The sequence below is a fragment of the Nematolebias whitei genome, chromosome 7, assembly GCF_014905685.2.
Source record: "Nematolebias whitei isolate Nwh7 chromosome 7, NemWhi1, whole genome shotgun sequence".
In the NCBI taxonomy this organism is placed as follows: Eukaryota; Metazoa; Chordata; class Actinopteri; order Cyprinodontiformes; family Rivulidae; genus Nematolebias; species Nematolebias whitei.
The window spans coordinates 38,264,582-38,278,240 of record NC_056504.1 but is presented as its reverse complement, the minus strand read 5'-3'; positions in this window follow the sequence as shown (position 1 = coordinate 38,278,240).

Sequence of the window (13,659 nt, the reverse complement as noted above, 5' to 3'; positions counted from 1 at the left end):
AACAACGAACTTTGGGGCGGATAGAGTGAGTCGATTTACGCCAACAATTTGGAGGTTCCACCGAGATTGGTTTGATACGGACAGGAAGGGACAGCAGAGTCCAGAACACTGACCTGTGGCCACAACTCTTCAAACAAAGGTAAGCAGATACCTGTTTAAACAAAATCTGTGATTGGGCTTTTTATAGGCAAATTTCTCAGTGTGTTGGACTCCCATTAAATAGAGGATTATTATGTTGTAGGTTCGGATCCGCGATAGTGAATAAGTAATAAAACCAGTCCCAGATAAATCACGCAGTAGTCGAGCCCACCAGAGATCGACGGGTCTCTGGACCAGAGGGGGTGGGGTTGTAGGATAAATCATTTATTCGCCGCCATCCCTGTAACTCTGAGACTAAGTTGAACTGTAAACTTGTTAGGTTGGTGTCTAACTGAAAACAGTGTTAATTTAAACTTACTTAAAAATTGGAAGTTCATTAAGTAAGTGCGGGACTGGGTGAGATAAAAACGTAAAAGCGCTAATACGTGAAGGCAGACGATCGATAAACCAACGATAAATAATAATAATAATAATAATAATGATAATATAAAAATAATAATTAGTTCTTTAATATAATAAAATACAGTCACAGACTACTTATAAAATACCTTTCCTGCACAAAAAAGGGGTCAACACACATTTCATCTAAAAAAAAAATAAAAAAAAAACTACAATCAAGTTGTATTGTGGGAAGCAGCCACTGTTGAATTTTTCTGGCGTCAGAGTTTCGCGTGAATGAGGTGAAGTGGTCAGTCTTGTGTTGTTTGTCTAAGTGTTGTTCGTCCTGTCAAACCATAAGACCACTGAGAGTGATTGAGATAAGGAAAAGAGTTCCTGAACTGGTTCCTGTGACAATAAAATACCTAGGTGTGGTGTGTGAAAATGAATTCCTTTCAGAGAATGCAGAAGGAATTGGATGTCGAAATGGCAGCGCAGTGTAGACAGAAATATGGAAATGAGGACTTTAAATCGTTAAAAGAGCAACTAACAATTTTAAAACAGGCCATAACGATGTCAGGACAGGATAAGAAACAGGAGAAAGCTCTCGTAAAAAAAATTAGAAGAGATAAGTGACAAACGAGGCAAAGTAGACGTTATAACTCAGATGTGGGAAAAAATAAAAAAAGTGTAAAGACGAGGAAGAGCATTTTGACAAACAAAAGAAAGAGGCCAACGCCCTACAGAAGGGGAAATATAGGAAGTTGAAAGTGGCAGCTGAAAGTGAGAAAAAGGAATGGTTGAAACTGGTGTTGATAGCTCAGGGTGTGTCACATCTGATGTTGGGTGAGAAGAGTGAACAACCAGGCAGCTTAACACCTCCTCCTTACACCCACAGCAGCATTCCATCTACCCCTCCTGTTAAAAACATGTATCCGGTATATCACGTGAGGGAGGGAAAAATAGAGATAGAGGGAGCCCCTCCTTCACTAGACAGAATGGAAACCAGAGCCCAGGACAACCTGACCGTAACAGATGAGACAGGATCAGTGAGCTCCTCCGGTTTTAGAGACTTTATTAAAGTACACACATTACAGAAAGCTGCAGACAACTACTCAGCACCTCTCAACACACAGGCATCGTTGCCTCGCCCGCAGGCACCTGAACCATTCTCATTCACAGGGGTGGGGCAGAGACAGGCTCTTCTGGAAGCCCCGGGCTGGAGAAACAGACCTGTGTTGACTGACTCACTGACAGGTTCTTCAAAAAATCCTTTCTATACTGAATCCCCACTCAGGATCTCTTCAGACATCATGGCTACTCTTCAGCCTCCACCCAGTACATCCCTCTCACTGACCGCATCACCCAGTACATCCCTGCCTTCAGAACATGAGGAAACTAAAGGGTTTCACCAACTTGACTACCCCTCCCTGCCGAGCAACAGCTTTCCTCTGCTCCAGACGGGTGCGCAGATCAGATACAAACCCTTTGCACTTGGTGACATTCAGGCTTTGGTTGAAAAACTGCCCCCACTGACTGAAGGGGGTAGTAAGTGGTTAAATTCAGTTGATAGCCTTACAAAAGGTATCACACTAGCGGTAGGAGATGTGAGAGCCTTGTTGGGAAGATGTGTAACGTCCACTAGGATGGATGAATTGGAACGGGCAGCAGGTTGGAATTATACGGTCCTCGATTCAGAGCCCATGACAAATCATCTCCATAGATTTGCAGGAGCCCTTAGAGAGGCCTATCCACTCCCTGAGGGAGCGGGTGTACCCAAGTTTCTCTGGAAACCGGGACAGAACCCCATAGCGTACCTTGATCAGTGTAAACAGGAGTGGCATGACAGAACTCACTGTCATGGCCAGGGACAAAGTCAGAGATATTTTTTCAGACAAGCAATCCTTGATGGTGTCCCAACAGCTGTGAGTAAAGCCATGAAGACAAACCCAGACCTTCCCACTGCTGATGCAGGCCAGTGGGAACGTCATCTTATCCACCACTTGCAGGCTGCTGCAGATGATGATGTTAAAAGCTCTGCAGAATTAAAAGACATGCAGGCTCAGCTACTTAAACTGCAACTTAAGCAGGCAAGAGATGTGGTACAGGCCGCCAAAGGGCCAAAACAATTAGTAGCTGTGAGTGAACCTACACACAACGCTCCACAATATACAGCTGCTCCACAACCCAGTGCCTATTCTCGGGGTCAGGTCAGGGGACAGTGGAGGAGAGGAGGTGGAGCTCGGGGCAGGGACCATAACCGAGGTTACATACAGGGAGGCAGAGCACAAGATGTCTGTCATTACTGTCAGAAGCCTGGACATTGGGCACGTGACTGTTACCACAAACAAGCTCAAGCAAACAGAGGAGGAGGACGTGGGTACACAGTACCCAACCCTCAGATGGCACCAGCAGGACAACACCCAGGCATGGAATATGTACCTTCAGGTGCTGGATCTGGTAGTTATTACCAACAATGACACACCCCACAGAGAAATCAGGCCATAGGGGGAGGAGCAGACCCTATGGTACGAATAAAGGTCCTGAACAAAGACTTATCATTCCTGGTGGACACAGGGGCCACATTTTCAACTCTGAATGATCAAGACTTTTTGCAACATGCCACATTGAACACAGTTTCAGTGGTTGGATTCTCTGGGGTACAACAAAAACTGCCATTAACCGAACCCCTCCTGATTACAGCAGGTCCACAGTCGTTGACTCATCCCTTTGTTTTGTCTAAGGATGTGCCAGTTAACTTACTGGGTAGAGACTTGTTGAAAAAGATGGGAGCGACCATCTTATGTGAACAGACTGGTTTGAGAGTTACTTTGCCAAATGGGACTACTTGGACTTGTTCTGCATCTACTTCCTCTTCAACATCACAATGTCTTCTTCAACCCGTACAGGAGGAAGTGGCTGACATCTATTGGGCACTACTGCAGCCTGAATGCACAGACCACACTGGCATTTACTCAGCCTACCTGTCTTGGAAGCCTTGGGTGGACGCACTGCGTCCCTATGTTCCTCCTCTCGATCCCCCACATGTTACTCTTTTTTATGACCGAGATTCTGATGATTGTTACAGGGAACATTTTGCTCAAAATCTACAAGACACTGATTGGTTACTAATTTCTGATAAACTAATTGTAGGGACTCAAGGTGTGGCTTCTCATGTCACCCTGTCTCCATCTCAGTTGGAATGGTACAGGATGTCATCTGAAGCATTACCACATGTTTCTCTTGCTCTTGCTCCCACACATCAGGCTAAAGATTTAGGACCTATGGTAAAATCAGTAATGACAGCCACTGATTGGCATCCCACACAGCTTCCATCAGTTGTTTTTTCACCATCAACAGACTGCTACATCATTGATGTAAAGACACAAGATGTAGGCAGATTAGAACATGAGCTGATATCTAGAGAACATGGTAGAGAAAAAACTGATCACTCTGACGTTCCCGGTATGTTGGCCACTCTCCCAACCACCCTCTGGTCCCAGGGTCCGGAAGATGTGGGTTTGGCTAAATGTGCACCCATCACATTTGAACTTCTTCAGAATGATCCTCTCTGGTTGTACCAATATGCTCATAAACCAGAGGCAGAACAGGGCCTGACAGACACAGTTCATGGTCTGTTAAATGCAGGAGTACTGGAACACTCATACTCAGAATGGAACACACCTATTTTACCTGTTGAAAAAGTAGGCACAGGAAAATACAGAATGGTACAGGACCTTAGGTCAATCAATGCTATCCTTAAGACACCCACCTGCCCGGTTCCAAATCCTTATGTGGCATTGACACAGTTGCAACCTCAGCAAAAATGGTTTACATGCATTGACTTAGCAAATGCTTTCTTTTGTCTTCCCCTGTCAGAGGAAGTGCGAGACATCTTCTCTTTCACATTTAATGGTCAGCAGTACCGTTATACTCGTCTACCTCAGGGCTTTGCGCTTTCTCCTGGTCTGTTCAATCAAGTTTTGAAAGATATACTTGTCTCTCTTCCACTCCCACTTGGTACAACATTGTTGCAGTACATAGATGATCTCTTAATCACATCAGAAACAGCACAGGATTGCCTTACAGCCACACAGGCTGTCCTACTTCATCTCCATGATGCGGGTTTCAAAGTCAGCAGATCTAAACTTCAAGCCGTTCGTACACAGGTCTCCTTCTTGGGTAGGCTGGTCTCAGCGAGAGGCACAACCCTCTCCCCTGAACACAGAGCTTCAATCTTACATCATCCTAAACCCAAAACAGTTCAGGATATGTTATCTTTTTTAGGCCTAACCGGGTACAGCAGGCATTACATCCCCGATTACAGTGAACTAACCACACCCCTTCGTGATATGGTCAAAGAACAAGGCATGAGAAAGTTAAAATCTAATCTGGTTTGGACGGTTGAAGCAGAACAGGCATTTATCGCCCTTAAACAACTCTTATCTAGAGCCACTGACTTGGCCCTGCCAGATTACACGCTACCCTTTCATCTTGATGTTTCTGAAGCAAAACATACCATTAATGGCGTTTTGTTTCAGAAAAAGGGGGGAGACAGACACGTCCTGATGTACGCTAGTGTGCTGATGGATGTTACTGAAAAGCGCCATCCGTCATGCACGCAGGTGGCAGTGGGATTGAGTAAGATTGTTTCCAAAACCGCACATATAGTGATAGGTCATCCACTACACATTTTGACATCACACAACATCGTGGCTTATGTCAACTCTGAACTTTTCACAATGACCTCCTTGAAACAAAGATGCATGAGTAACATTTTAGCCGCACCAAACTTATTATTCCTACATGAAGGGATAAACATGGCCGATGGAATGAACACAACACACACACATGACTGTGTACAGAAGGTTTATAAAGAAGAGATTAGCTCATGTGGGAAGCAGACAAATGCTCAGGAATCTTCAACAATGGTGGCACCCTCATTTAAATGATATGATAACTGAACACATTGGAACCTGTAAAGTTTGCTTACAGTACAATATTCGACCAGCTGTTAAACCGGAACAAGGAACATTTCCACTCCTATTCAGGCCAGGACAGGAGATAATTATAGATTACACTGACATGCTGGAACCTGTTAAAGGTTACAGATATGTGCTGATGTGTGTTGATACCCTCACAGGGTGGCCAGAAGCCATACCTGCAAGAAGAGAAGACAGCAAAACTGTTATTAAGTTTCTGATTAACCATTACATTCCCAGACACGGATTCCCTGAAAAAATCAGATCAGACAATGGAACTCACTTTAAAAACACAGACCTGCAGGCTGTGGAAAAAATGTTAGGCCTAAAACATGCGTTTGGGACCGTGCATCATCTTCAGTCACAAGGTAAAGTTGAAAGAATGAATCAGAACATAAAACAAAAATTAAGTAAAATCTGTGCACAGACTAAATTGAATTGGGTTGACGCATTACGAATCGCACTAATGACAGTAAGAACTTCTGTTAATAATGGAACTGGCTTTTCTCCCTATGAGTTAACCACAGGTCGACCTTTTCCTGGACCACATGCGTGCTCACTGACCAGTGAGGAGGATCGTAAGATGGACCATAAGGTATACTTTCAAGAGTTAAAAGCATTGGTGTCTAACTATACTCAGCAGGTACACAACAAGCGGAGTCCGACTGAGGAGCTAAAGGAACCAGCCCTCCCCACTGCGGAGTGGGTATTGCTGAGGGTTATTAAAAGGAAGTGGCAGGAGCCCCGGTGGAAGGGCCCCTTTCAGGTGACGGAGCGAACATCTCATGCAGTCCGCCTGAGAGGAAAGGGGGACACCTGGTACCATTGGAGTCAGTGTGCCCTAGTTCGAGAACCAGGAAGGAGTTAAGGATCTGTGCCAAGGAATCGAAAACTGGACTCTCACGTCTTGGTAGACCAAAGCAGCCGAGTATAGTTGCGTGCCGGCCCGGAAGGACTTTGTTGAAGGGGGCCACTCGGTGCTGGAATATTCACACATAGTACAGACACTTAGAATCGACAGAAACACTACATAATTAGAGTCTCACATTTCACGAAGAAAACTCAGAGACATAGGAGGATTCAATATCTCTGAGCACCCCAGGGGAATGCCCCTGAGTACGTGTGGCACATTCTGATGTCGTACTAATATTTTATTGACATTTTGATTTTTTTTAACCTCTTGAAGCATTTTTTGATAACAATTTTCATATCAATAATTTTGTACTCTCTTTTTGTGTGTTCAAGGGAGACAACTGCCTTGCTGCTGGAGGAGGAATTGAAGTCTTATAAGTTCGTCATATATATTATGAGTTTTCGTTCGTACCACTAGCCTACACTTGCATTTATATTCTATATGTTCACTTGACATTTTGTATTGCATTTTATTCAGATTTTAAATTTTAAATTTTTATAAAAACTTTACTAATATACGTCTTATTTTTACACTTAAAATACTTGTGGTTGCTGTTGCATCCCTTGCCGGAGGTCACTGACAGTGCGCCTTATCACATCCACTTTAGAGAAGAGAGACCCAGAAATCACCCGTAAACTCCTCATGCGGAGAGGGTATGACCTTGAGGACTTTGAGATGGTTCCTCGCCGCCGCAGATAGATTGCTGATTTTATTTTAAAGGTTTGGACCTCTGGTTTAGAGGTCCAAAGGGGGAATTGTTGTAAAATAAAATCTGTTTCTGCTTGTACAATTTCTAAAGCTTAAAGTGTGACTAGTATACTTCCTGTTTCTTATTTGTGACAGCACCCACCCAACCGGACTTTGCACAATACACGTTGAGCAAGTGAATATTCTAGAAGCTAGAGTGAGTCACCGCCCTATACACGTTGAGCAAGTGAACATTCTAGAAGCCTTGACCAAGCACCGCCCTAATTTAGACTATAGCTGAGCAGCACTTCCTCTTTCAGCAGACAACGCAGAGCAAAGGCTGACTCCAGATCACTCTTACAGGTTGTATCGTTTGTCTCCATTGAATGCGCATTCAATGTTTTATTTTGTACTTTAACTAACATTTAATCAAATACAAAAGTAATCTGTGACTGTTAATCATTTAATTTATTAAATTTGATTATTGAATTTAAAGAGAGTGCGTCTGTCATGTTTCAGTGTCTGTACTTCCTTGATCCACAGTAAAACCAAACAACGAACTTTGGGGCGGATAGAGTGAGTCGATTTACGCCAACAAATCCCAAGATATAGACAAAGTCAGTAAAAGCTTGAAATCATATTTACCACAATGTTTCTCTGTTAATGCAGTTTTCAGATCCACCCCCTGGTCTCCATGTATTAAATGTCCCCTGCTTCATCACACCTGGTTTAAGTTAATAGATCGTTAACAGACTTTTAAAAACCTTGAAGCCATTATGAGGAAGTAGTTTGATCATTTGAGTCTGGTGAGTTAGAAATGGGACACAAAGCATCCGGGCTCATTTGTTCAAAGGTCTGAGATTGAGAAATTCCAGTTTTGTTATAAATTTTTAGACACACATCCGTCCATCCATTATCTTTTACCCGCTTCTTCCATTTTGGGTCACGGGGGTCGCCGGTGCCCATGTCCAGCAATCACTGTGCGAGGGGCAGGGTACACCCTGGACAGGTCGCAAGTCCATCACAGGGACACATAGAGACAAACAACCATTCACTCTCTCACTCACACCTAGGGACAATTTAGAGTTACCAATCAGCCTAACATGCATGTTTTTGGTCTGTGGGAGGAAACCGGAGTACCCGGAGAAAACCCACGCATGCACAGAGAGAACATGCAAACTCCACCCAGAAAGGCCCACGGACCGGGATTTGAACCAGGGACCTGCTTGCTAAGAGGCAGCAACTCTACCAGTTGCGCCACCGTGCAACTTTTTAGACACACGATAATGTTGAATTTAGTTGTTTTTCACTTGTTTATACCGGCATTTTAATTTAAATAAAATGATCTATTTATTTTTTACATAAGCTAATAAACTCAGGTGACACTTATGCTTGTTTTGGATTTAATCTGATTATTTGTAGTGCACATAACTCGTTTGTCTCATCTGAATATGTTTTACTTTGTTCTTATTTGGTTATAAAATGCTGAATGAAACTGTATGTTTGTTCTGTTGTTCTGTACATAATATGGCAACAATGTCAACACCTCACTGTTGGTTTGGTCACAAAATTAAGAACTTTGATGACACAATAATTCTAAGAAGCCTGTTTTATGGAGAGAATTTAATTAATTTATTTATTTTTTAACAAAATTAAATAAACTGTAAAGAAAGTAAGGGTTTACAAGTTTTGCAACCAATGTATCACCCCATTTGACTACAGCTGTTGTCAGCTGATCCATAAATAATGTGGTAATATATGTACGTTTACCTACAAATAAATATTCTTATCAGGTTTATTAGCTGCAAGCAAAATTGTGTCAGAGGTCATCCACTGATATTATAAGTTCCTTTGATCTTTTCACATAAATTATTTAATCTAACCTGAAAACAAAAGTAGACTTGGCCCCTGAAGGATCCATAGAGGATGTTAACTGGTGCAGGGAGAAGGAGGTGAAATCCCTAAAGCAAACTCCAAACAGCCTGCCATGCCAGTTATACAACCGACACAGTTTTCTGAGGTGAACTGAAACTTATGCAGGAAGAACCAGCGTTTGAAAAGTCCTGATGCTACAAAGTGTGGACAGTTGTCTCCACTGCATATTAAACATTAAAGTTTGAAGAGGAAAACTGAGTTAAATCTAAATGTAAATTACCCAGTCAACACTACAACTGCCATAATTTCCAGACTATAAGCAGCTACTTTTATTTACATGCTTTGAAAACTGCAGCTTATACTGTTATGCAGCTGATTTATGGATTTTTACAGGCTAACGAACTTCATGCTGCCAAAACGTTTAGCCTTGTCACAACCGAGTGCTTACATAGCTGCCCAATACACGTCAAACTCAATTCCAGCTGTGATACCTGGGGCCACAACAAAGTATTTGCAACCACTAGACATAAGTGTGAATCTTGCATTTAAAGTGGCACTCCGAGCTCAGTGGGAGGCTTGGATGGCTAGTGGGGAGAAATTGTTTACCAAAACTGGTCACATGCTAAGAGTAACTTTTGCTCAAGTCTGCCAGTGGATCCTGGCAACGTGGAGCAGTGTTGAAAAAATCCACTACCACCAACAGGTTTAGAAAGGCGGGACTGCTGCATGATGAAAAGGACAGCACAAGCTCAAGTGTGAATTTGCCTCAAGGACACCCATTGGTTGCAATTTCGTCATTTACAGAATCGCTGTGCGGCTTCCATTAAAGCGGCAAAATGAAACTACTATTTATCTCATCCATCCATCCATTATCTTTACCCGCTTTTTCCATTTTGGGTCACGGGGGGCGCTGGTGCCCATGTCCAGCAATCACTGTGCGAGGGGCGGGGTACACCCTGGACGGGTCGCAAGTCCATCACAGGGACACATAGAGACAAACGAGACAAACAACCATTCACTCTCTCACTCACACCTAGGGACAATTTAGAGTTACCAATCAGCCTAACATGCATGTTTTTGGTCTGTGGGAGGAAATCGGACTACCCGGAGAAAACCCACACATGCACGGAGAGAACATGCAAACTCCACCCAAAAGGTCCCTGGACCGGGGTTTGAACCAAGGACCTGCTCGCTGAGAGGCAGCAGCTCTTCTAGTTGCCCCACCGTGCTGCCCACTATTTATCTCAGACCTCCAAAAATCTAAACGATCCTAAGAGCTTCTGGAAAACTATTAAATCTCTTGATGGCAGCATTAACTCATCTGACCTGACACCACAATTATTTGTCAACTCTGCTCCTGTGTCAGATAGGTATAAGATGCTAAACTGTTTCAACAAACATTTTGTAGCCTCCAGTTTCTTGTTTAATACAGTTTCTAAAAGTAAATCACCTACTCCAGCAACAAGACAAACGTCAGTAAACCATACATTCTCTTTTTCTCCATTCTCTGTCAGTGAGGTTACCAAACTGTTAAAATATCTGGATAGTAGAAAATCTGCAGGTCCTGACGACCTCCCTCCTTACTTCTTAAGTCTAGCTGCACAAATTATAGCAGAACCATTGTCATACATTTTCAGTCTGTCTATACAACATAATACTGTCCCAGATGCTTGGAAAACAGCTTTTGTGCTGCCATTACTGAAGGGAGGAGACCCCATTATACTGGACAATTATCGACCTATCTCCAAACTCTGTATTTTAGCTAAGGTTGTAGAAAAACTGATAAATACTCAAGTCAAGAAGTATTTGGACTCTTAGTATTTTATCTTCTCCCCAATCTGGCTTCAGGAAACAACATAGCACGACTGCTTCGCTAAAGGTGTTTAATGATGTTGTTGAAGCTTTGGATGCTAAGAATTACTGTGTTGCACTTTATTTAGACCTGTCTAAAGCCTTTGATACTGGAAATTATGACATCTTATGCCACAAGCTCTCAGATATTGGCTTCTTAGATCACACTGTTGGCTGGTTCTCAAACTATTGTATCTCTCAGGTCGAAGGCAATGTGTTTGACATAACGGTACTTAATCTGGCTACCACGGTCACCAATGGTGTGCCACAAGGCTCAGTTTTAGGTCTCACTCTTTTTACAATTTATATAAATAATGTAGGTCAAAACATTCCTGACACATCCTTGCATCTCTATGCTGATGACACTGTTGTTTATTGCCGAGTTAACACAGTTGCCAAGGTTTTCCAGATTCTACAGTTTGCATTTGACATCATGCAGTCGGACTTATTCCACCTCAAGATGGTGCTAAATACTGACAAACCAAAGTAATGTTGTTTTCCAACACAGTCGGTGCCAGCAACTCTTCCTCTATCTCATCCATGCATGGTGTTCCTATTGAGTTTGTAGATTCTTACAAATACCTGAGAATTTTGGTCAATGCACATCTCTCTTTTAAACCACATATAAAACTTGATAAAGAAACTGAAATTAAAACTGGGTTTGTTTTTCAGAAATAAATTTTGCTTAACTCTGAATGCCAGAAAATGCCTTGTAACCGCTACCTTCCTACCGGCCATTGACTATGGTGACATTATTTACAAAAACTCCCCTGCCAGCTCCTTGCAGATGTTGGATGCTGTCTACCATGGTGCTAAGATTCATAACTGGTTGTAACTACTGTACCCATCACTGCACTCTCTCTTTGGTCAGTTGGTCATCATTATGTACATGTAGGCTCTCACACTGGTTTATTTTCTTTAATAAATCCTTCCTTGGTCTGCTGCCTTCTTATATCTTATATCACAGCAGGAGATCAGGTGGGCCGGAGGGCAGCCAGAAACAACCTGTCCCGGGGCATCAGAAAGGCCAAGAAGCAGTATTCCAGGAAGATAGCTCATCGCTTCAGTGACAGCAAGGATACACAGAGTCTGTGGCGGGGAATACAGACCATCACGAACTACAAGCCAGCCCCACAGACCTGCGACAGCACAACCTCTACGCTGAATGAGCTGAATGAGCTGAATGAGCTGAATGAGCTGAATGAGCTGAATGAGCTGAATGACTTCTTTGCTCGGTTTGAGGCATGTGACAGCACACCTGCACAGAAACTCTCCCCCTCTCCCGATGACCAGGTGCTGACGCTGTCCACGGACAGTGTAAGGCGATCATTCATCAAGATCAACGCCCGAAAAGCTTCTGGTCCTGACAACATACCTGATTTTGTGCTGAAGGACTGTGCAGTGGAACTTGCAGAGGTCTTCACGGATATCTTTAACATCTCGCTGAGCCAGACCATTGTCCCCACCTGTTTCAAAGCCACCACCATCATCCCTGTCCCAAAGAAGGCATCGCCCTCCTGCCTTAATGACTATCGTCCGGTGGCTATCACCCCCATCCTGATGAAGTGCTTCAAACGGCCAGTCATGAAACACATCAACTCTGTCCTTTCTGCCTCCACGGATCCCTTCCAGTTTGCATATCGGCCAAATCGTTCGACCAACGACACCATCTCCTCTGCCCTCCACACAGCCCTCACACATCTGGACACTAAGGACTCATGTTAGAATGCTGTTCATTGACTTCAGCTCGGCATTAAACACCATCATCTCCCAACAGCTCATCCTTAAACTGGACAGTATGGGGCTGAACACCTCATTGTGTAACTGGCTGCTAGACTTCCTGACCGGGAGACCACAGGCAGTACGGGTCGGCAGTAACACATCCAGCACCATTACACTGAATGCAGGGCCCCCCCCAAGGATGCATGCTGAGCCCACTTCTATTCACCCTGCTGACACACGACTGCACATCATCATACAGCTCCAACTACTTTGTCAAGTTTGCAGATGATACGACTGTGGTGGGTCTTATCAGCAACAATGATGAGACAGGCTACAGGAACAAGGTGAGTCACCTGGCCTTGTGGTGCAGACACAACAATCTCTCTCTGAACATGGATAAGACAAAGAAGATTGTTGTGGACTTCAGGAAGATGCACGCCCATCATGCTCCTCTGACCATCAATGGTACTATTGTGAAGAGAGTGAGCAGCACCAAGTTTCTGGGAGTGCACGTCTCAGAGGACCTGTCCTGGAGCAGGAACACTGCATCACTGGCCAAGAAGGCTCACCAGCGCCTCTACTTTCTCTGCAAGCTGAAAAGAGCTGGAGCTCCAACCCCCATCATGTGCACCTTCTACAGGGATGCCATAGAGAGTGTCCTGGCCAGCTGCATCACGGTGTGGTTTGGTGCATGTACTGCATCCTGCCGCAAGACACTCCAGCGCATCGTGAGAGCAGCCGAGAAGATCATCGGCACCTCCTTCCCCTCACTACATGACTTACACAGTACCCGCCTCACTCAGAAAGCCCTCTGCATGGCGGGTGATCCCACACACCCACTACACAGCTTCTTCAGCCTGCTGCCATCAGGGACAAGACTGCAGAGTCTCTAGGCTCGAACTAGCAGACTGAGAGACAGCTCTGTTCATCAGACAGTCAGGATGCTGAACTCTCTGCCTGCTCTGCCTCCCCTCCCACTTGTACTGCCTTAACACACAAAACTTTCACACATTTCCACACAACACTAAAACTTTTAACACTGAACTTTGCATCATTAAAAAACGGGTTATACACTCAACACACACTCATGTGCTCATTCAATTTGCACTACTGTTTACATTTGCACTACTGTTAATATTCACACTGCTGTTT